This window comes from Artemia sp. Qi Xiang Cuo, chromosome 14, assembly GCF_049724085.1.
Source record: "Artemia sp. Qi Xiang Cuo chromosome 14, ASM4972408v1, whole genome shotgun sequence".
NCBI classification, from domain to species: Eukaryota; Metazoa; Arthropoda; class Branchiopoda; order Anostraca; family Artemiidae; genus Artemia; species Artemia sp. Qi Xiang Cuo.
The window spans coordinates 34,468,734-34,492,741 of NC_142807.1; the positions used below are offsets into that span (position 1 = coordinate 34,468,734).

A 24,008-nucleotide genomic window follows, 5' to 3' on the forward strand; every position below is an offset into this window, starting at 1 on the left:
ATAATGTCTGCAGAGTTAAATGCCATAATCATGGCATTAGAACACCTTATAGAAAATAAACCCTTGATTGCTAATTTAAATAATATTATAGTTTATTCTGACTCTTCATCAAGCCTTGAGTTGCTGTCTTCAGCTCCTCAGTATAAGCTGGATATTGACACTTATCATTGTCTTAGTATTATCGATAATCTTGCTTCAAGTGGCATAAGAACTTATCTTCGGTATATTCCTAGCCACTCTGGTATAAGTGGTAATCATCAGGCTGATGAAGTAGCAAAAAATGCTATAAATGTTGACCAGCCAAGTGGGAAACCAATCCCCATTAGAGATATTTAACGATGGAGACTATCAGATATTATGTTTAGTAAGAAAAATCCTACTCTTTCCCCCTTTCCCAATAAGTAGTTTTGTAAAATTTATCACAGAATTTGTTTTGGAACAAATGGACTAATTTTTCTTGCATTCTCGTATCAGTTTCCTAATTCAAGTGGTTCAGTTCCCCTATCCCCTCTTTGCAGGTATTGTATTATGAATAATGAAACAATTGACCACTGCCTATTTGAATGTAATATGCTGACGTCTGCACAGCATACCTTGCATTGTAAACTGTTAAAAGGCTTCAAAAACCACAAAATCTCACTATCAGCCAAGAGCCTAGCCGACTATTCCTGCACACAGAGCACAGAAATCGATATCTATCATCTTATATTTGAACTCCTTGAGTCAAAAGATCTGCTGAAGGATATTTGAGAATATCTAATAAATAAGAGACGAACAAGCCAGTAGCTCTGTAGCCCACAGAGTGAAGCAAAAGGAAAAGGGCTAAATAGTATCAACTTAAAAGCCCGCCTGCTGTGAAATAGAAGAAGAAGAAGAAAATTTGAAATTTGGCGCCTTTTCTGGTTATAACTGATTGTTTGAATGTAGCGTCTTTTTCCTGCATTATGATTGGTTAACATATTGGGCTAAATGGTTTCAGCCAATCAGATGTGGCTAAATTTTTCCATTAATTTGTACATTTAAAGTGATTTTTAGTAGTGTTCGGCAATATTGGCAAATATCGGAATATCGAAATGTCGATATTTGAATTTTGATATATCGATATTTCGATATTCGATAACGATATTGACAAGGCCCAAGTAGGAAAGAACTAGTAGACCTAAAAACGTTTATTTGTACTAATTTATACTTCAGTATTGAGAAAAAACAAACAAAACTACAATCGTATACATGTGATGAATGCATACAAAAAGCCATGAAGGGGGGGGGGGACACATTATTGTCCTAGGAATAAAAGCATGTCTATATTATCTCCCTTTACGCGGTTTCGCCTCTCGCTAATCAACTGACAAGTTTTGGAGAACACCCTCTCTGGAGGGACACTAGTTGCTGGAACACAAAGGAACTTCAGGGCAACTTCTGCGAGGACCTTCCTAGACTGGTAGTGCGTCTTCCACCACACTAAGGGGTCAGTAGTACGAGCCATGGGCTTCTCACGATTGTAGCTTGTTAGATTGAGGATGCCCTCTGCAGCAGCGATCGTTGAACTGTTCCCTTCTATAGCACCGACGAGCTCATCATGGGCTCCCCATAGGCCACCTAAGTTGTTGGATGAAGCCATTGCTTCAGTTATTTCGGCTGCGTCCACTGAAGTAGATAGGAAATCAAGCTCTCTTGCAATCCTTGCTTCTATAGAAGAAACGGCATCCTGAGATATATATCCGTATGCTTTCCGGAACCGTGGGTTGAGATACGTAGCCACTGCTATAGGCGTCACTTGCTCAAGTCCCTGGAACCGATCTTTCATGTGGCAGATCAAACGTAAACGTAGCTGTTCGGCTGCGGGAGTATCGCAAGTTTCACTCGAAATGGAGTTTAGATGGCGGATCAAGATCTTTGTCAGCGGCAGGACCTTCGAAATCGTTGGGTACTTTTCCGCCGAGACTTCAACTGTGACTTCATCGAAAGGGCGAAGCAAGACTATGATAATCCTGAGACTTTCCCATTCGTCTTCCGTAAAAAGAAGCTCAAGCTTTCCAAGCATGGCAAGCGAACTAGAAACTGCATCCTTCACATCAAGCAAACTTTTGACCATCAGAAGAAGTGAGTTCCACCTAGTGGCAACATCAGCTTTGAGTTTCTTTGAGACGACTTGTCCATTACACAGCTGGTTGCTTCTGAGTTTGTCCGCTGCTATGACACTTCGATGAGTTAACGACATCTCGGCATTTCGAAAGTAGCGGATTGAAGCCTGGAGCCTCGTCTATTGCAGCACGCACGACAAGGTTTAGCGTGTGCGCAAAGCACGATACATGCCTCCAGCCGGATTTCAGTTCCTTGGCGGCATCGTTAACTGCTTTCTTGATATTGCTCGCATTATCTGTGACAATGGCCACAACTTTTTCTTTTATTTTCCATTCTTCTGCTACTTCCACCAAAAGTCTCTTGAGAGTTTCTGCTGTGTGACGCTCTTCGATTTTCTTTGTACTGATCACCCTGCTGTGCATCTTGAATTCATGAATAAAATGGACTGTAACGGCCATATAACCCTCTGTAGACCGTGATGTCCACCCATCAGTAGTAAGAGCAACATAGTGTGCTTTTCCAAGCTGGATGGAGAATTTTTCTTTTTCTTGCTGATAGTAAGTTGGGAGCAAGTCTCTCGTTATAGATTCAACACTCGGTAATGTGTAGCTGGGATTTAGAGCTCTACAGAACTGCTGAAAGCCAGTATTCTTGACCAATGAAAGAGGCTGCATGTCAGTTGCGATCATGTTGACCAGCAGACGATCACATTGTTTTTTCTGAGGATGAGACTTATTATACAAGGGCTGAGCAAACTCTGAAACCTTGACTTGTTTCTGTTCACTTAAGTTTCGTTCTCCATTTCTGAGTCTGTATTCGAGTTTGGCTCCTCTTTAGTACTGTTAGCAGGTCCTTTTATTCCAAGGTCCGGCTGCTTGTCCATATCGTTGAACTCCTTCTTGTGATTGTGTTCTCGATGGGATTGGAGATTTTTGGTGTTACCGGCTGTCATGACGCTTAAATTGCAGACTAGGCAGACAGCAGACTTGGCGTCTACTTTCCGGAAGTACTTCCACAGACGACTGCCCATTTTCTAAATCTGCGATCTGTTGGGCCTCAAATGAAACTGGAAAGGTAATGTGCTTTGACAAAAATTCAATTTTTCCAATCCTTAAAGGTAAATTCTAGCATTAAAATAAATGAATTCTAAGTATACACGTTCAACAGTTGAACTTTTACCTTATAAGTCTGTTCAAAAAGCTAGATTTCATCAGAGTACAATATCTTGAGCTAGAGTAATGCTTATTTTTAGTTAGCAAGGACGTTGTGTAGTAAGTATCAAATATTTGGTAAGTTTGGAATAAAGGACCATATTGAAATAGTGCTAAAGATGCAGATTAGCTACCCTACATTTTAGGTACGGAGGTACTTCACGATAGAACGAGGATAATAGAGTAAGTTGAAGGTGCAGTGTAGCTCTCCCTGTAGTATGCGGTGCAGAGGCCCTACAAATAGAACTGCAATATACAGTATTAGGCTATTATTATTATTATTATTATTAATAGGGGTGGACCCAATAAGGATCGAGGCTCAGGCCTCCAAGGCCCATTGCTGCTACACTCCAAAAACTATGCTTCGTTTGTGGTTGGGGGGCCAATGATGGCAATATACAGTGAGAAGTGAATTATTTATATTTTTCTTCTACTTGGTAGTATCTCTGCAACTTTACAGCCAAATTAACTGAATAATACACAGAAAGAAATGGGTTGTTTTTATTAGGGGTAGCTAATCTGTACCTTTACGAAGATAGCTAAGAAATAAACATACCATTGGATTCAGAGCTCAATCCATTATCTGAAAATAGCAAACATGTCTCCTGGAAGTTAGCCTTTAATTAATTTGGGGAATTTGCGAATTTGCAGGTTTTAGAATTTAGAAAACCTAGTTTTGGTTACGTTTTTGGCTTGCTTGAGATCAGGGGTCAAAGCAGTCCTACCCACGACCTAGCACCCTGACCCTGAATCCCTTTGTCTACCTGAAAAACTTGACTTATAGAATCTAAAGATGTATGGAATCCCGCCTGTGATGCATTTTATATTAAAATAATATGGATTGATGACTGTTAGATTTTCAAGCTTCTATGACAATATTTTTTCACCCAGAGCCAGTGCTATCTATTCAATTGTCTTTTGATGATGTCTATTTGTATAGTGCTTGTGTTTCTCTTTTCTATTTATTGTTTCCTGTTGGTTACTTCATCTTTATGGTGCCTCACACTCCTTTATTTGATATGGTCTATAAACAAATTTCACTTAAATTAATTTAAAAACTTTGACCTCAAAAAGTATTTAGCATTGAATTACTTTACTAGTATTGAAATTCTTTTAGCATTGAACTATAATATTTAAATATGTTAGTATTGGACTTGGAATGGAAAGCCCAGAATATCAAAATGTTTTTCCTCATTTATCAGCCAAACAATGAATATATTTAGGATAAAATATGAAATAGCAAACTAAGATGGTAATCATTATAGAAACTTAACATTTCCCTTGAGTAGCAGAAGTATTTTGACATTTTCACTTCAAAAAAAAAAAAAGGCAACGAAGTATTATTTGCCAACATACAATTGAAGTGGTCAGTATTTGCATTCTTGTCAAATGTATTGCTATACTCAATTAAGTAATAGTATTAAAATATGTAGTTAGATATATTTAAAGTTGGTCTTTTTAAAAGTGTGTTCAGACAGTCTGTTTGAAAAAAGGGAGATGTAAAAATAGAAAAAAAAAGTTGTCCAAACTTTACATTTTCCAGAAAATGGAAAAATGGAACATTGATGCTTGTCTACATTGAGTATTTTTTCCTATATATTCAAAAAGTGCTAGGTGTGAATGTGTTAAAAGATGGATTTTTTGTGAGGTTGCAATAATTATAGAAATCAATATGCTACTTTTAGATGTTTCAGAAAATCTTTGCATAGGTAAGCTTTTCAAATAAAAATAGCAAAAACTTCAGGTCAAATAACATTTGCAAACACATGCCATCATGAGTAAGTGGTATTTCATTATTTTTGAACAAAGAATTTATGTATTTAAATAACCAAATAGTTTTTATATTCTATACAATCGCATTTTTCAACATTTATCAACGAAAAAATGATTATTTTTGTCGCATATGGTAGATAAAATAGGTAACAGCTAAATTGTCATTGACCAAGAAGCAAAAATAAACAACATGGGCAGAATACCTAATGATAAGAAATGGGAATTTACCTTGAGTAGCAAAACCATTTTCAATTCTAGTTAAAATTAAAAAAAAATGACAGTTATAAAAATGGTTTACCAGCTAGAACCATATCCTTTGCTAAGAGCTGGTATGTGCAGCCTTGAACATAGGCAGTCCGCGATATGAATCGGGGGCCAGTCTGTGTCACGGCCAGCCCGGAGCGCCACTTAGGGGGGGGGGCATGGTCCTCCCTAGACTTTGAAAGTTTCCTTTATATTTATATTTTATAGCTATTTTCTATTTTAGCTATATGCTATATTAAACCAGCGAGACTGGCTAACTGGTCGTTTTTATTAGTCACCCCTTTGCTTCGTTTTTTCACAGCTATTAAAGAGGACTATTACCTACGCTATTTTATTACCTAATCCTTAACCGGAAATGTGGTTTCTGAGTAGGGTTCATTCAAAACTAAGCCCCTGTTTTAGGTATATTTGCTGAATGTTGTTCTTTTTTTTGCATCTTCATAAAATAAAATCGAAAAGAAAATCCTTGCCCCCCCACATTTTCGTGAATTGGCGCCACTGCTACCAGCAGGCCTAGCTGCCCGTCCTTTTAGCGTAACCGGTTGCTTCTTGACAGTGAAAAGCAGGCTATCAGAACAATGCCTTAAATTTGAAGTCTAGCTTGGTACTGAAACAAGTCAGAGATCTGCTAAGTATAACTGTGAGTCCCCCCCCTTAACCCTCTCATAAACTACGGTGACCGAATACGGTGGGTCTTAGCCATATGCCATCTATGTATGGCCACCGAGTTTTGATAGTGGCTAGAGTATTAGGCTTTGTTCAGCTGAAACCTAGATCAAAAGCTGAAGTAACCAACACAGACACAATAGGTGTGAAAATTCAGAACTGTTTAAACTATGCCAGTATGTCCAATATATTCAGTATTTACTGCTGTAGATATGAAAAGAACATCAAACATGTCTTAAGGGCTGATAACCTTACAAACAGATGAGTCTCAGACTGAAAGCTGGGTATCATGGCTACCTCTTCCCAATAGACATTTTGGCTGACCAAACCTACTAGTTTGCAAAAGAGCAATATAAAGTAATTCAGTAAAAGAATTAGAATAAGATGATCTAACCTTTGGGTGTGAGAAATATCTAGTTCAATCACCAGTGATCATGAGCTATGCCACTAGATTATGGAAACAAATTTGACTTATCTTTAGTTACTTACTCTGTTAATATTAGATAAAGCAATTACAGAGTTATTTGGAGATTTTGATGGAAAAAAAAGTTTTGAACATCACTTTGGATAGCTGTATGGCAAAAATGTCTGTTGGGAAGGATCATTCTTTGTGGCCTACTTTAGCTAGAGTGCTGATTCTTTCTGGCTCTGTTTGTGCTGATCTTCTGAATGATACATAATAAGCAAAAAATAGGTACAATAAATATGCATATCAATATGTTTCACTAGTTGCAGGCTGCCAGTCATGCAAATGGAAAAAAAATAACCAATTCCTTATGCATAAGAAAGAGGTTGAAATTTAAAACTATTTATTATACATGAGAATGTCAGACATTGCATACCCTTTTTACTAGCTCAGATGTAAGATGCTAAAGGAATGTGGATAAACACAAATGTTAGAGAAAAATACTTATTGCATGAAATGAGAGTCAAGATATAAAATGTACACAACTGTAGGCTATCTTATGAAGAGTCAATGAAAAGACAAATATACAAGAATGAGTACTGAAAAGATGCCAGACAAAACCTTAACTGTCACAAAACTAAATAGAGCATGGTTGAAACCTGGGTAAAGTTGCAAATTATTTCCCCCTCATAAAAACAAATTATTTCCTACTGTATATTATTCAGTTGTAAAGTTGCACTGATACAGCCCAGTAGAAACAGAATATTAACAACTAACTTCTTACTGTATAACTCAGTTCTATTGTTAGGGCCTCTGCACCCTACACTACAGGGAGAACTAAATTGTACCTTTACCAAAGCAAGTGGCATAGCCAGCTGGCCAAAGGCCCTCCCCCTTATTTTTTTTTCAGTTCTTTTTTCAAAGTTTCTATGGGTGTATCCCATTTGAGCGCTTTCCCATTTGAGCGCCATGGCGCGCAAATGGGAATTTCCCATTTGGGCGCCGTATTTTAATTAGTTCAGTTGTGTCCCATTTGAGCGCCAGATAATATTTTGCGTATGTTAGGTGATATAGCTAGGTGATCAGGTAAATTTTTCGCAAATCATATTATTGACTTACGAATAAAGTAAACACACCACTCGATGCCTTTTTTAGGCTCTTTCCAAATATAATAATCATTTTTGTCGGAAATGAATTTTACCCCCACCCCTATGTATACCAATCCAGGGTATATATTTGCACATTAGGGGGGTGGGGGTAAATTTTAAACTTACCTCCCATTAACATCAGAAATAAAATTTACCCCCCCCTAATGTGCAAATATATACCCTGAATTGGTATATATAGGGGTGGGGGTAAAATTCATATCAGAAAAAATGATTATTCTATTTGGAAAGAGCATAAAAAAGGTATCGAGTGGTATGTTTACTTTATTCTTATGTCAATAATATCAACTGCGAAAAATTTACCGACGGGTCTTCATGTCTGTTTTCCTCATACAGTATATAGCGGTGGATACCGCATAATGCATAAGTACCTGTATATGTCAATAATATCAACTGCGAAAAATTTACCGACGGGTCTTCATGTCTGTTTTCCTCATACAGTATATAGCGGTGGATACCGCATAATGCATAAGTACCTGTATATACCTTTAGTAGTAAATATATATGGTATACATAAATACTATATATATTTACTTAGTTTATAATACTATAAATGGAAGTTATTTTCACAACCATTGACCCAATAAAATCCTCAGTTTTGTTCGTTGTCTTCGTGGCAATAAATATTTCTACAGGTCAATGTGGCAGCAAACCACGCTTCATCCACCGCAAAATCACAATTTTGGGTTTGGCGCTCAAATGGTACTCCGTGGCGCTCAAATGGGAACAAAATTCCATGGCGCTCAAATGGAACAAAATTCCGTGGCGCTCAAATGGGAAAGCGCTCAAATGGGAACACCCCGTTTCTATCACTACAAGAGACCCTGAAATTGCCAGTTTGTAGTGGGGTAATCTAAAACAGGACCCCTCCCCCTGACCTTTGGATACGAGAATATTAAAAAAACAAGGAAAAACTTCTTAATGCTAAATTCGAAGTTTTTACTACACCATTGGTTGGAATTTACTGGTTGAAACTTAATTGAAAATTATATTGAAATTTCTTGTTGATATTTAATATTAGAATACAGATTAATTATAGAAAGAATCATTGTTGATATTAGAAATTATAAGAAAAAGAAATAAGAAAACGAGTTCAAAGTAGAGAAGATATGGGGGTCATGAATCAGCCAATAAAACAATATCAGAGCATTATTTAAAAAAAATGCTTGTCTTGGTGGACCATTCTCGGTTATAACCAGCCTTTGAAACAGTATTGGGATATGACGGTAAAGGTGCTCCCCATGCAGTAAAAATGTGGTGATGCAGCTCAATAGAAGCAGGATGTAAGACAAATTATGCATTAATTAGTCCATTGACCAGCAACTGTTCACCTTTACTGCATGGGTAGCAGTTCTGCATGTTTACCCAACATGATAGACTGAATAATATACAGTTGTTTTGATAATGGTGCAGATTAGCAAGATTAGCTAACTCTATAGTATAGGGTGCCTGATAGAACCAGAATAGACAGTAAAAAATGAGTTGTTCATATCCTGCATCTACTGGGCAGCATCTCTGCAACCTTACAGTACAATTTACTGAATAACATAGATTGAGCAATGAGTTGTTTTTTTTTTTAATTTTGGATATAGGATGATAATGAGATATTTAGGAAATAAACATACCAGTTGACTCAGAGTTTACCATAATACTGTATTGAAATGTAGCAATCATTTCCAGTGGAAAATCATCCTCTAGATTCTATAAATCAAGCTTTTTGGGGATAAAAAGGGATTCAAGGGTGGGCTGCAGGCTTGTAGGTGAGGTGGCCTTGACCCTGAACTCCAATTAAGCCAAAAAAAAAAAACTGAAAATAGGGTTTTCCTATCCGAGAATCTGGAAATTCCAGACTTTTTTAGATTTCTGGAATGAATTTCCACCATAAATGATTGTTATATTTGGATAGAGGATTGAATTCTAAATTGAATTGTATGTTCGTTTCCTAGCTATTTCATTATGGTCCTACATTTCAAATTTACAATTTTTATTAGGGGTAGCTAACCTGCAGCTATGCCCATCAGTGTTAGCAGTGGCAAAAACTCATAGGTGCAAGCTCTAGGCTAAATGAGATGCAGAAATAGTCAGCATTACAAGGAAACACAACTAGAGGAGACTTAAGAGAAGGATAAGCACAATGGTGTCACTCCAAAAACATACAGCTTACCTTTGTACTTTCGTAACACTATCTCGGCAATCAAATCCGTAACAAAACCTACTGATCTTTGCTCTTCGCAACCAACTGACCAACAGAATGAATGAAATTGCAAATGGGAATCGTGTAACTCACCAACTTCCTGTTGGCACATTGCTTTTGATTTGACGCTTGTCTTGTTGTTGTTTGTTGTTTGGGGTTTGACGCGTTCAACCAATCGGTCATATGCGTTCGTATCACTCGATTATTTAGTGCCTTCTGTAATCACTAGCTTGCTTGGGTGTCACTTTAGTCAATATTCATTGAGCCATGTCAGGTATCACTTATTGTGCTATTGGTAGGGGGTCATTCACCTGTAGCAAATGCCTGCATTGAAAAACAATAATCAATTCAGAACTGCTTTGTCATAAAACAATTAAAATACAATTGCAACACAATTAAATAAATAATGCCAATATACATCATTCCTGTCACATACGCCAACTAAAAAAAAAAAAAAAAAAAAAAAAAAAAAAAAAAAAAAAAAAAAAATTAAAGGGAATGAACCAAACCAGTAGCCTAGTCTTAACAAATTTACCTAAAAGGTTTGTGCTTAGCTTTCTAGCCCAAGGAGGAGATGTGTAATGTCCCAGAACTGAGCACATTGTGAATGCCTTAAATGCCCTCTCACAGCAATTCCTTAGTATTTCCCTCTCACAGCAATTCCTTAGTATTTCCCTCTCCTTTTCATATTTTCTACAGTTGAAGATGATGTGACGTATGTCTTCGTACACTCCACATGTGTCGGAGTTGGGGGAAGGGGTCATTTTCCAATGGAAGAGTTTTGATTTAGTCCTTGCATGGCCACATCTAAGACGAAAGAGACAAGTTGAAAGGATGCGAGATGAGAGGTACATTTCTTTTGATGGCTGCTTGTAATTATACAGATCTAGGAGCTGAGTATGGAAAGAACGGAGCCAAGCCTCTTCTTCCTCCAAAATTTTTGAACTGATTGAAGACAGGAATTCAGGACCAGTAATAGGGGTTTGAGTGATCAGACCCAGATGGGAGGCTTGTTTTGCAGCCTGGTCTGCTAATTCATTTCCTTTTATACCACACTGTGCTGGAATCCATATAAATAGGACGGATATACCCTTTCTTGCAAGTTGTGTAGTTAGATTTTCAATATCCATGGCAACATTTCTTGCTCGGTGTTGCTGGTGTGAAAAGTAGTCCAGAGCTGACAGTGAATCAGTGCAGACAATACACTTCTGATGCTTGATCTCTGTTTGGCTTGATATGGCTTGAAGAGAAAACTTAACTGCCATAAGTTCTGCAGAGAAAATTGCAAGGTTGGGGGGTAAACGGTGGCAAAGAGACAGGCCCTGGGAGGGTATAACTACTGCACAGCTGCATTTTGTTTCTGTCTTTGAGCCATCTGTGTAAACTTGGATGTAGTCCTAGTATTCTGCCATCTTTCCCAGGAATATGATTTTCATAACTGCTTGGGGGGGGGGAGGGTCCTCCTTTTTTCAATGCTGCTATTAGGAATAATCAATTCCCCAATTCCTTTGGAGGTGCTGGGAGAATCATCATCCAAATTAACAGTCAGCCTGCCATTCTCTGTGAACTCTTCCATGCCAGGAAGGCAAAGGAATCTCTGAAAAGAGGGCATCTCTGTTGATTTGCAGTAGAAATCAGGATTTTGATGGCTGAAGATTCTTTTGTATACAATGGGGTTTTTGCGTCTCATGTTACTACAAAAATATATTTGCATGGAATATTTTCTTCTGAAGTGGAGAGACTAGACCCCCACTTCGCAGTGCACAGCTGCAATAGAAGTTGATTTTAGGCAACCAAGGGTTCTTCATAAGATTGCATGGAGGATAGTGTCAAGTTTCTTCAGGAGACATTTCTTAGCGGATCCATATATAAATGATCCATAGTCTATCTTGGATATCACCACTGACTTGACGATAGTTGAAGCAAATGCAGTGGGGGCTCCTCTTCTTCCAAGGCAGAGAGCATTAATGAAGTTTTGTCTTTGGTTAAGACTGCCAATCATCTCATCCAGATGGGGTTTCCATGTCAGTTTTTGATCAAATACAATTCCCAGAAAGCGTGCATGTTCTGCAACCACAATCCCATGTCCATTCAGTTTCACCAGTGGTTTAAAAGCATCCAGGTTATGCATTTTGTTGAAAGAGGCACTGACTGACTTATTGTTCGAGAATAGCATATTATTAATTTTTGCCCAAATTAATAGCATATCTACAGCTTTTTGAGAGGCAGACCGTATGCAAAAAATGTCTCTCCCCAAAACTGCAACAGCAATATCATCAAGATACAAAAAAAGCTTTGCTCCAAGAATAATTTCCAGGCTTATATCATGACAATTAACTGAGAAGAGAAGTGGACTTAGAACAGCCCCTTGAGGGATTCCAGTGTCAAAGACTTTCCTCTTAAACTCTGAGAAGGAGCCCCCCAGGGAAACCTGGACCTCCCTGTTGGTGGATCCAATTTACCAGTAGGTCTGGTAAGCCCATTTCAGATAGCTTTCTGATTAGTTGCCTCACATCTACTCTATCAAATGCTGATTCCATGTCTAAAAATATCACATGTACTGCTTTTCCTTTTTTGAAGCTGTGTTTGATCAGATGCTCTAGTCTAACTAAGGCATCTGTGGTGCTCCTTCCAGGGAGAAATCCGAGCTGTTCAATTTGGATGTGATCGGATAATGGGGTTGAAATGCTTTGTTTCAACACCCTCTCAATTAGTTTTACAACTGAAGAGGCAAGAGATATGGACCAGTATGAATCAATCAGTTTGGGGTCTTGTCCTGTCATGAAAAGAGGGATCACGTTTGCCTTGTTCCACTCAGATGGTATTGATGACTCTATGACAGATCTATTGAATAACTCTGTCAGTAGCTCAACAAATGTATCTGGCAAATTTTTCAACATCAAATTGTGAATTCCATCAGGGCCAGTTGCACCAGGCTGGAGCTTTCAAATGGTGTCTTTAACTTCCTGAAGACTGCAATGAGAAAATGGACCAGTGCTGTTTCTGAGAATGAGTTGATGGTGTGTGAGCTGTGATGGTGTATATACTTTCAGAAACTTTTCTAAGAAGAGATTAATCTTTCCATTGGTTGAAAATTCTGCATTCCATCCCATCTGTATTTCTGCAGGGATGGGTGTTCTTCTTTTTTTACCTGAAAAAACCTGAAAATTTCTCCGCAACACTCGAACGGGGGTATTGTGGCCAAATTTCTTTTCAGTGAGTATTCTCCATCCCTCCTGTGTCTCAGTTTATAGCGTCTCTTTGAATTCTGCTGTCCTTTGCTTGGAAACTATTTTATTCTCAATTGAGAGGTATCTAGACAAGTTATTTTTTTCTTTTTAATTATGTAGGTAGGCTTTATGGCATTTACTTTTACATACAGGAGTGCAAATTTGTCTCTTTGGGTGAGGTTGTTTGTAAACAAATATATTTTATGAGGAAGCTACTATAACTGAAGTAATCTTATTAGATAATGATTCCACTGACTCGTCACTTGTCTTAATTTCTGAAGCCTTTTGGTCTAAGTTGTGTTTCCAGGACATCCAGAGTTTGTCTTGGAATTTCCAGAATTTCACTGGTTGGAAGCTTGACCTTGCTGGGTTGATCTCTAGTGTTAATGATAGAACCTCGTGGTCAGAATCAAAGTCACAGGGTTTCTGAATTTCTACACTATTTATAATATCTGATGATGTGAAAGTTAGGTCAATGGTTGAGTACTTGCCTGTCTGAGGGTTCAGCCTTGTATTTAGGTCTTTGGGGGTGACAAGGGACAACTTATTTATGGGTTCCAGGATGTAATTGGTTAGAGGGGTTGCAATTGGATCATCTGGTGATACAGCATCCCACATTCTGTGGTGCAGGTTAAAGTCACCACTAATTATTTTCACAGGACCACATGCATTCACAATCAGTTTGAATTGATTCAGGGAGAATTTATATGTCTTTGGGGCATAACAAATAGCAACACTAATCCACTTATTGCTTCCCAGTAGTTTTATGTCAATTATACATACCTCCATTTCCCCTTGTGGACTGGGGTCATGTATTCTAAAAGCTAGGTCATTTTTCACAAGTGACAGTAGGCCACCATCTTTTTTGTGGACTCTGTCCCAACGGGCAATATTGTACCCCTTGAAATCATGGACAATATTTTCCTGTTTTAAGAAAGTTTCTTGAAGTAGGAAAATATCAGGAGCGTGTCTGACTAAAATATTTTGGAGTTCTTTTCTTTTGGCTTTGTTAAATCCCCGGATATTTAATTGGAACACTGAAAGGGAGCTAGTCATTTGTGTGTGAGGGGGCTAACCTGGGTCTTTGTAGCTTATTACTACTACCTTCTGGGCTAGGTGTAGCCTCCTTTCCTTTGCGTTTTCTTTCAGGAGGCCTTGGGCTGCTGGTTTGGGGTGGGTTGTTACTGGTTGTAGGGCTTGATTCAACTCTGTTTAGGTTTTCAGCAATGTTGGACAGGCTAAGGACTGCATTTTGAAGATTAGCTGGCATCATCTGAGATACTAGTTTGCAAAGTGATGTTATTGTCTCAGCCAGATAAGAGATCTGCTTTGTAACACCTTCAAACATGGTCATATATCTCTTGTTCAGGTCCTCAACTGGATGGTGGTAAGGTGTCAAAGGAGGGAAGGAGTCTTTATGGGCCATAGGGACGTATGTGGTTTGTGTTTGAAGTCCCTTCTTCAGGACCTCGGCAGCAGTCCTCATGGGGACATTATTAGTGAAGGAATAGGTTACAATTGCTTTCTTCTCCATGAATACTGGGCATACTCTAGCATTAGCAGCATGGTTACCACTGCAGTTAGGGCACTTGAGGACCTGATCTTGTTTAATTAGCATTAAGAAGTTTTTCCTTGTTTTTTTTAATATTCTCGTTTGGGTGATTAAGGCGGCTTCCCAAGGTCAGGGGGAGGGGTCCAGTTTTAGATTACCCCATGCAATGTATTGCATAGCTAATAAAAGCGTTTCCTTTGCGCAAAAGCAAAAATTGTATCTTTTGAAAAAAGTATCATTTTAAAGCACCCTACAATTTCGCAAAAGCTAAGGGTAATGGCTTACGTGCAAAGCATAGCGCAAAGCATAGCATACGTCCGCAAATTCTACATTTGAAATTTTCCAAGAAGAAATCTAAAGTTTTTCTGCCTTCATTTTTATCTAGTTGAAACGAATTAGGGGGAGTGTCAGATAAACGATGTTTTTTTTTTTGCGCATCAAACCTTTTTTGCGGATGCAGACGTGCATTTAATTGCGACAATTTTTTTTGTATCTTCCCACGCATGGGAGACGTCAGCAAACCAGTTGTTTTACATTAGATATAAACTGAAAATTTGGTGTTTTAAGACAGTCTTAGGAGAGCATCCAGAGACAATTTTTATGCTCATTTACCGAGTTGTCATCTTTAACTTTGTCAATTGTCATTTTATGTAAGTACAATAAAACCATTGTTTATTATGATCTTCTTGTTTTTATTGTCATATGTCAGTCAGATCTCTCGTGTACTCTAGGTAACGTTCCCATTGGGAATCAGTATCAGAGGATAGCAAGCAGTCCTGAATCTGTGCTCCTTAATCTCAAGATAGAGGCAACGAAACTCAATCAGATCCCATAGATTCAATTCATAGGAGAAGGGATTCAAACCCTTCGTGAGGCCACCTCTAAATTAAAAGTCAGAAAACATCTTCAAGACATGAAAGCCTCCTTAAGATCAGCAACTTAAGAGTTCAAACATTACCCCCCGTTTCACCCACTACAAACTGGCAATTTCAGGGTCTCTTGTAGTGATAGAAACTTTGAAAAAAGAACTGAAAAAAAATTAAGGGGGAGGGCCTTCGGCCAGCTGGCTATGCCACTGGCTTTGGTAAAGGTACAATTTAGTTATCCCTGTAGTGTAGGTTGCAGAGGCCCAACCAATAGAAGTGGGATATACAGTAAGAAGTTAGTGGTTTATTTTCTGGTTCTACTGGACAATATCTATGCAACTTTACAACTGAATAATATACAGTAGGAAATAATTTGTTTTTATGAGAGGGAAATAATCTGCCACTTTATCCTTGTTTCAACCATGCTCTATTTCGTTTTGTGACAGTTAAGGTTTTGTCTGGCATCTTTTCAGTACTCATTCTTGTATATTTGTCTTTTCATTGACTCTTCATAAGATAGCCTACAGCTGAGTACATTTTATATCTTGCCTCTCATTTCATGCAATAAGTGTTTTTCTCTAACATTTGTGTTTATCCGCATTTCTTTACCATCTGAGTTAGTAAAAAAGGGTATGTATTATCTGGCATTCTCATGTATAATTAATAGTTTTAAATTTCAACCTATTTCTTATGCATAGGGAATTGTTTCTTTTTTTTTTCATTTGCATGACTGGCAGCCTGCAACTAGTGAAACATATTGATATGCATATTTATTGTACCTATTTTGTGCTTATTATGTATTTTTCAGAAGATCAGCAAAAACGGAGCCGGAAAGAATCAGCACTCTAGCTAAAGTGGGCCACAAATAATGATTCTTCACAACAGACATTTTTGCCATACAGCTATCCAAAGTGATGTTCAAAACTTTTTTTTCCATCAAAATCTCCAAATAACTCTGTAATTGCTTTATCTAATATTAAAAGAGTAAGTAACTAAAGATAAGTCAAATTTGTTTCCATAAGCTAGTGGTATAGCTCATGATCACTGGTGATTGCACTAGATATTTCCCACATCCGAAGGTTAGATCATCTTATTCTAATTCTTTTATTGAATTACTTTATGTTGCTCTGTTACAAATTGGTAGGTTTGGACAGCCAAAATATCTATTGGGAAGAGGTAGCCATGATACCCAGCTTTCAGTCTGAGACTCATATGTTTGTAAGGTTATCAGCACTTAAGACATGTTTGATGTTCTTTTAAGATCTACAGCAGTAAACACTGAATCTATTAGGCATACTGGCATAGTTTAAACAGCTCTGAATTTTCACACCTATTGTGTCTGTGCTGGTTACTTCAGCTTTTGGTCTGGGTTTCAGACTGAACACAGCCTAATACTCTAGCCACTTTCAAAACTCAGTGGCTAGACATAGATGGCATATAGCTAAGACCCACCGTATTCCGTCGCCGTAGTTTATGAGAGGGTTAAGGGGGGGGGGGGGACTCACAGTTATACCTAGCGGAGCTCTGACATGTTTAAGTACCAAGCTAGACTTCAAATTTAAGGCATTGTTCTGATAGCCTGCTTTTCACTGTCAAGATGCAACCGTTTAAGCTAAAAGGACTGGCAGCTAGGCCTGCTGGCAGCAGTGGCGCCAATTCACGAAAATGTGGGGGGGCAAGGATTTTCTTTTCGATTTTTTTTATGAAGATGCAAAAAAAAGAACAACATTGAGCAAATAGACCTAAAACAAGGGCTTAGTTTTGAATGAATCCTACTCAGAAATCACATTTCCGGTCAAGGATTGGGTAATAGAATAACGTAGGTAATAGTCCTCTTTAATAGCTGTGAAAAAAACGAAGCACAGGGATGACTAATAAAAAGACCAGTTTGCCAGTCTCGCTGGTTTAATGTAGCACATAGCTAAAATATAAAATAGCTATAAAATATAAATAAAAAGGAAACTTTCAAAGTCTAGGGAGGGCCACGCCCCCCCCCCCCCTAAGTGACGCCCCTGGCTGACAGTGACACAGACTGGACACAGATTCACATAGAGGTCTGCCTATGTTCAAGGCGGCACATACCAGCTCTTAGCAAAGGATATGGTTCTAGCTGGTAAACCGTTTTTACAAGTGTCAATTTTTTTTTATTTTAACTAGAATTGAAAATGGTTTTGCTACTCAAGGTAAATTCCCATTTCTTATCATTAGGTAGTCTGCCCATGTTGTTTATTTTTGCTTCTTGGTCAATGACAATTTAGCCGTTACCTATTTTATCTACCAAATGCGACAAAAATAATCATTGTTTAGTTGATAAATGTTGAAAAATGCTATTGTATAGAATATAAAAAATATTTGGTTATTTAAATACATAAATTCTTTGTTAAAAAAAATGAAATGCCAATTACTCGTGATGGCATGTGTTTGCAAATGTTATTTGACATGAAGTTTTTGCTATTTTTATTTGAAAAGCTTACCTATGCAAAGATTTTCTGAAACATCTAAAAGTAGCATATTGATTTCTATAATTATTGCCACCTCACAAAACATACATCTGTTAACGCATTCACACCTAGCACTTTTTGGATATATGGGAAAAAAAACTCAATGTAGACAAGCATCAATGTTCCATTTTTCTATTTTCTGGAAAATGTAAAGTCTGGACAACTTTTTTTTTCTATTTTTACATCTCCTTTTTCAAACAGACTGTCTGAACACTCTTTTAAAAAGACAAACTTTAAATATATCTAACTACATATTTTAATACTATTACTTAATTGAGTATAGCAATTCATTTGACAAGAATGCAAATACTGACCACTTCAATAGTATGTTACCCCCAATTTCTATGAACCCAAGTTACCAACCTCTCCCAGGATTCGAGTATAGAACCATCCCATTTTCAATCCAGGAAATGAAAAATGCAGTGCATCATATTAGGACCAAGACTAGCAGCAGCTATGACAATATACACCCTACATGGATAAAGAATCTCACCCCTTCATACAAACGGGAACTTCTAAACTGTTATAATCATGCTTGGGCTTCATCTATGTTCCACAATATCTGGAAATGTTCGTCCCTATTACCAATCCTAAAGAAAAATAAACCCAAAAATTACCCTGAGTCCTATAGGCCCATAATGATTACTCCTGTGATGGGGAAAATAATGGAAAAAATGATCTATTACCGACTCCTCTGGTTTGTTGAAAAAAATAATATGATCCCTCACACTGAAACTGGCTTCAGGAAACACTATTCCTCAACAGATGCTTTCATATTGTTAACAAACGCAATAAATGAATCATTCTCAAAAAAATGTGCTAGTTGTTGCTTTCCTAGACTTTGAAGGGGCATATGACAATGTGAAACACCAAATCTTTTTAATTAAACTTGCAAACTTGGGACTACCCCCCCAAACTAGTATCTTTTATAAAATCTTTCATAGAATTGCAAAGTTTCATTGTTTGTGTAGGTTCAGCCTCTTCACCCCAAAAGACAATAACAAAAGGTCTTCTTCAGGGAGCAGTCCTCAGCTGCCTCCTTTTTGCTCTGTATCTCTGGGACATGAATCTCCCCCACACAAATCTACAATATGCTGATGATCTGGTACTATGGTAATCTGGTAAAACCTTTGAGATTGCACAGTCAAAGCTGCAAAAGTCACTTTTCCAATTTGAAACATTCTCTCAACATTCAGTTTACCCATTGCACCTACCAAGTTAAAAATAATCCAATTTCACGGAAAGCGAAATCATGTTAATGCAAGACTAACTCTAAATGGAACAACTATTCCAGAAGATAATCATATTAATTACCTAGGTCTCATGCTTGACCAAAAACTTAATTTCAACCTCATCATTTCAAACACAATAAAAAAATGCTATAGAAAAACAATTATACTAAAAAGACTTCTTTCTACACCCTGGGACTGTAAGGAGAAAACCTTACTCTAGTTTTTTAAATCACATATAAGACCCCATATTGACTATGGGCTCATCGTCTATGGTGCATGTGCAAAGACCCAGATGGAAAAAATTGAAACAATACAAAACGATATAATACGTCTCATATATGGTCTTAGGAAACCCACAAGCACCAAGTTTCTGCTTATGGAGAGTGGATTAACAACAATAAGGGAGAAAAGTAGCTTTCTCTTGATAAAACATCTTACAAAATTTGAATCAAATAGCTCACACACCCTACATAATTGGTTAAGAACTCCAGCCATGTATAGAGGCATTGCAGATGAGTATGCCAATATTCAGAAGAAGTTCCCTGCAGGGTTGCCAAAATTTTTAGGGACGAAAGTGTCCAAATCAGCCAAAAAAGGACACTTTTAGTGTCCCTCTAGATAATTAGCCAAAATACAGGGTTGCCGCTATGAATTTTCAAAACCTGTGAAAAAAGTGCCGAAAAACCTGTGAAATTCGTTCTTCTTAGTTCTGCCACCTAGCGGTCTGTTACCTGCATGAGATCTGCAGGTATATCCAGCTTTGACGTTAACACTACCTATAAATTAAGTTTAGTGCGGGTTCAAATTGAAGAGATGGCAGAAAAAAATTCGTCATGAGAATGTCAACAGAGGGAAATGTTATATCGATTATCGATACCGCTACCTATCTTAGTCGAAAAGGAAAGAACCAACCATATAGATTTATTTTCACTTCGGCATTTTCATAAGTTATGCGTAAAAGATACGAGTCTTTGATCTTCGGTAGCTATTAAGGATCTTTGTGTGCGAGAAGGTACGAACGGCTGTAGCAACGAAATTTCTATTTTGACCTACATCGTTTTAAAGTTAAATAAAAGACGTCGATCACCTTAACCACTCAGCCAAATGGTTGTTCAAGAGGTTAAAATTGTTTAACAACTCATCTATCTTGCCGTTTTCTGAACATTTAGAAGCAGGGTTGCCATCATCAGTAGGATTTTACTAGATCTAGTAAAATAAAATAAAAAATCTAGTAAATTTAAAAGATCTAGCAAATTTCCCGAAGTAAAAAGTCATGATTTGTAGGAAACAAAACATTTGTTATTTTCCATGAATTCAGTAAAAAATTAGGGTCCATTCATTACAAAATCTGATTTCGATTATGTTAGATATTATGGCTACTATTGCTCTCATTTTTCGATTTCGCGTCAACCCTAGCGCCTAAAAATCTCTACTTTTCTCTAGGCTTCTTCTTGACACCAGCTTTGAAAGGCAAACTATTTAAAATCAGGACTGGTATGCCTGCTTAATTTGTTTTCAGACAAATTTCCCTGACTCTCATAATAGCTTTTACGTTTGTTATTTAGCTTTGTCCCTTTAAAGACGCTGTTGCAAACGAACTTTTTTAGTACTTGCCCAAGTTCTTTCTGACTCTCTGCAGCTTGCCCCATTTAATTGTTGGAGCAGAGGGACAGTTATTGATTTTATCGGTCATCAAAACTAAAAACCTGAATAGGTTAAATGTCTCGAGTGTTTTGTCTCTGATGAAAACAAAACAACTTGTTCTCAGGTCGTCAACTGGAGTACATGACTGGGTGATCCCCAGCGATTTGACTCGGGCTAACAAGAAATGGAAACAAGCAGATCCCTTCAGTCAGAACTCGACACTAGTGGATACTTTAAATTCGGATGAGGCCGAGTTAGATTAAAGCCTTTTATGTGCGACTTTTTTTTTAATTGTCACCACATATTTTTCTTCTTACTTCACAATTTGTATGATTTTCCTGACATGAAAACTATTGACAGAATAATATTTTTTCAAACTAAATATTCAATGTTATATGAGTTTTCTTTTTCTTGGCAATCCTAGTGCAATTTGAGGTGCACTTTTTAATTTACATATTTCCACAACTAAACCGGTAGCCGATTTCGTCATTGCCGTTTTGAAGTGACATAGATTGCATAGGTTAGTGACATAGGTTTTTGATTTCCTTGAATACGAACGAGAGAGAATCCAGAAAAAATCAGTTAAAAAAAAATCCTAAATTAATTGCTTTAAAATTCGTCAGAAATATTGGCAGGCAGCTTATCCCTTATTTAAAGACCAGCCCAATTAGTCTTTTAAAACTGGCGAATTTTCTCTTAAAAATGCAAAATTGAAGGGTTTAAATTTCAAACTGAAAACAGAAACTGGAGGACAAATTTCAAAAGCCGTCACTTTCAAACACACCTCAGATTCTAAGCACTCCATCGTCTGAATTGCTTTGTGAATATGAGTTGTAGCTGTTTTTCTTCGTTGATTGTTTTTCAATTTTTCAGTATACCTGAATTTTATGACCTGAAAACCATTGATAAATTAAAGCCGGGCTTCATCAGCTGGATTTCCAGAATCCAAGATTCCCGACTATTTTTTGACGTCTTGGATACACCACATCTGGAATATAACGCATATCCAGTAGTACATCCAAATATTAATAATAAAAAAGGATTTTCGAACTTATAGGTTTCCGGAATTTTCAATCATACTGTGACAACAAAAAAAATAAGGAAAAGAGAAAAAGAACAAGAAAAAAGGAAAAAAGATTGTGTAAATCCTATTGATTATCCTCCTATAGATAAAAATCGATGCTTGATGGTGCGCGTGCGGCGGTAGCCGCACACGCAAAAAAAATTGAGCATTTAGTAAAAACAGATACGATTTAGTAAATTTATCCTCTGAGATGTCGTGAATTCTCCCAGGCCAGGGTGGCAACCCTGTTTAGAAGTAGCCCTGAGCAAAAATAACGTTTCCGAGAACTAAAAAGCGAGAAGAAATGTGAGAAGCGGATTGAAATAAATTCGCTTGATTTATACTCGATAGAAACTGGCGACCAGTGTTTGACAAAAAATCACAGCTGAAAGTATGGAATATAAAACAGAAGCATTGGCTAGCGGCTATAAATAAAATTGAGCCGCAACACAGCTTTTCTGCGAAACTCTTTTCTTTCTATGACAGTAGTGCAATAATAGCCATGTGCCCACGGCTACACGCCACAGGGATTTACGCGGAACACGCCAGCATGGATTGGCCATTCACTTCTTCTCTCCAGCCTTCTCAGCGGCGTTGGTAAACTGCCACCAGCAGTAGGCGGGTCCTTGAAGTTGACCGACTTGATGACAAACGTCAACCGTAAGACAGAAGAAAAAGGAGGATTTGATAGTTCTAGCATACCATATTAGTTAAGAATTTTGGTCCTATTCCTCGTCAGTTGATAAATAGTGTTCGTACAGCACCCAAAAACATCGAAGAAAAATCCCAAAAACGTTACCAAAGAGTCAACGTAAACTACAAATTACAAATAGTCGTATTTATAAAAAAAATGAAGAAAATAAATACATTTATTTTTTGATTTGGAAAAATGTCCAAAAAGTGTCCTTTTTCTCAAAAAGCTGCCTTTTTTGACCCAATAATGTCCCGGTGTCCCTCAGAGTGAAAAAGTGTCCAAAAGACACTAAAAGTGTTCATTTGGTATCCCAGGTTCCCTGTACCTGCAAAGTCTATTGCACCTACTTTCCCCCAATCCCCTCCATGGAATTGGTCAATCCCCATAATAAATACTGATTTCTCAAAGTGGACTAAAGATTTAACCCCCATTGCTTTTGTTCAGAAAAAATTTGCTGAACTTAATACAATTACTTATAAAAACCATTTCCAAATCTTTGTTGATGGGTCCAAAATGAATGAGAAGGTAGCAAGTGGTGCCTTCCTTCCTCACCTGAAAATTACAATGGGTGAGAGATTGTATAATAATGTATCTATAATGTCTACAGAGTTAAATGCCATAATCATGGCATTAGAACACCTTATAGAAAATAAAACCTTGATTTCTAATTTAAATAATATTATAGTTTATTCTGACTCTTCATCAAGCCTTGAGTTGCTGTCTTCAGCTCCTCAGTATAAGCTGGATATTGACGCTTATCATTGTTTTAGTATCATAGATAATCTTGCTTCAAGTGGCATAAGAACTTATCTTCAGTATATTTCTAGCCACTCTGGTATAAGTGGTAATCATCAGGCTGATGAAATAGCAAAAAATGCTATAAATGTTGACCAGCCAAGTGGGAGACCAATCCCCATTAGATATTTACCGATGGAGACTATCAAATATTATGTTTAATAAGAAAAATTCTACTCTTTCCCCCTTTCCCAATAAGTAGTTTTCTAAAAATTTATCACATAATTCGTTCTGGAACAAATGGACTAAACTTTCTTGCATTCTCGTATCAGTTTTCTAATTCAAGTGGTTCAGTTCCCCTGTCCGCTCTTTGCAGGTATTGTATTATGAATAATGGAACAATTGACCACTGCCTATTTGAATGTAATATGGTGACGTCTGCACAGCATACCTTGCATTGTAAACTGTTAAAGTGCTTCAAACACCACAAAATCTCATCTATCATCTTATATTTGAAGTCCTTGAGTCAAAAGATCTGCTGAAAGATATTTGACAATATCTAATAAATAAGAGACAAACAAGCAAGTAGCTCTGTAGCCCACAGAGTGAAGCAAAAGGAAAAGGGCTAAATAGTATCAACTGAAAAGCCCGCCTGCTGTGAAATAGAAGAAGAAGAGGAAAATTTGAAGTTTGGCGCCTTTTCTGGCGCCAAATAATATGATCATA

General features: G+C 37.4%; 1 long non-coding RNA gene across 2 annotated transcripts in view; it reads left to right on the plus strand.

The window, feature by feature from the left end:
• LOC148944400 (uncharacterized) overlaps positions 1–24,008 on the plus strand; it is a 59,874-nt gene that overhangs the window by 8,521 nt on the left and 27,345 nt on the right. Inside the window, exon 1 of one of the 2 annotated variants that reach the window (XR_016142867.1) lies at positions 15,171–15,197. The exons of the other annotated variant lie outside the window; for it this stretch is intronic. This is a non-coding gene — a long non-coding RNA (uncharacterized LOC148944400). Of the gene's footprint in view, positions 1–15,170; positions 15,198–24,008 lie in introns of those variants that run through there. 2 annotated transcript variants of the gene reach the window in all.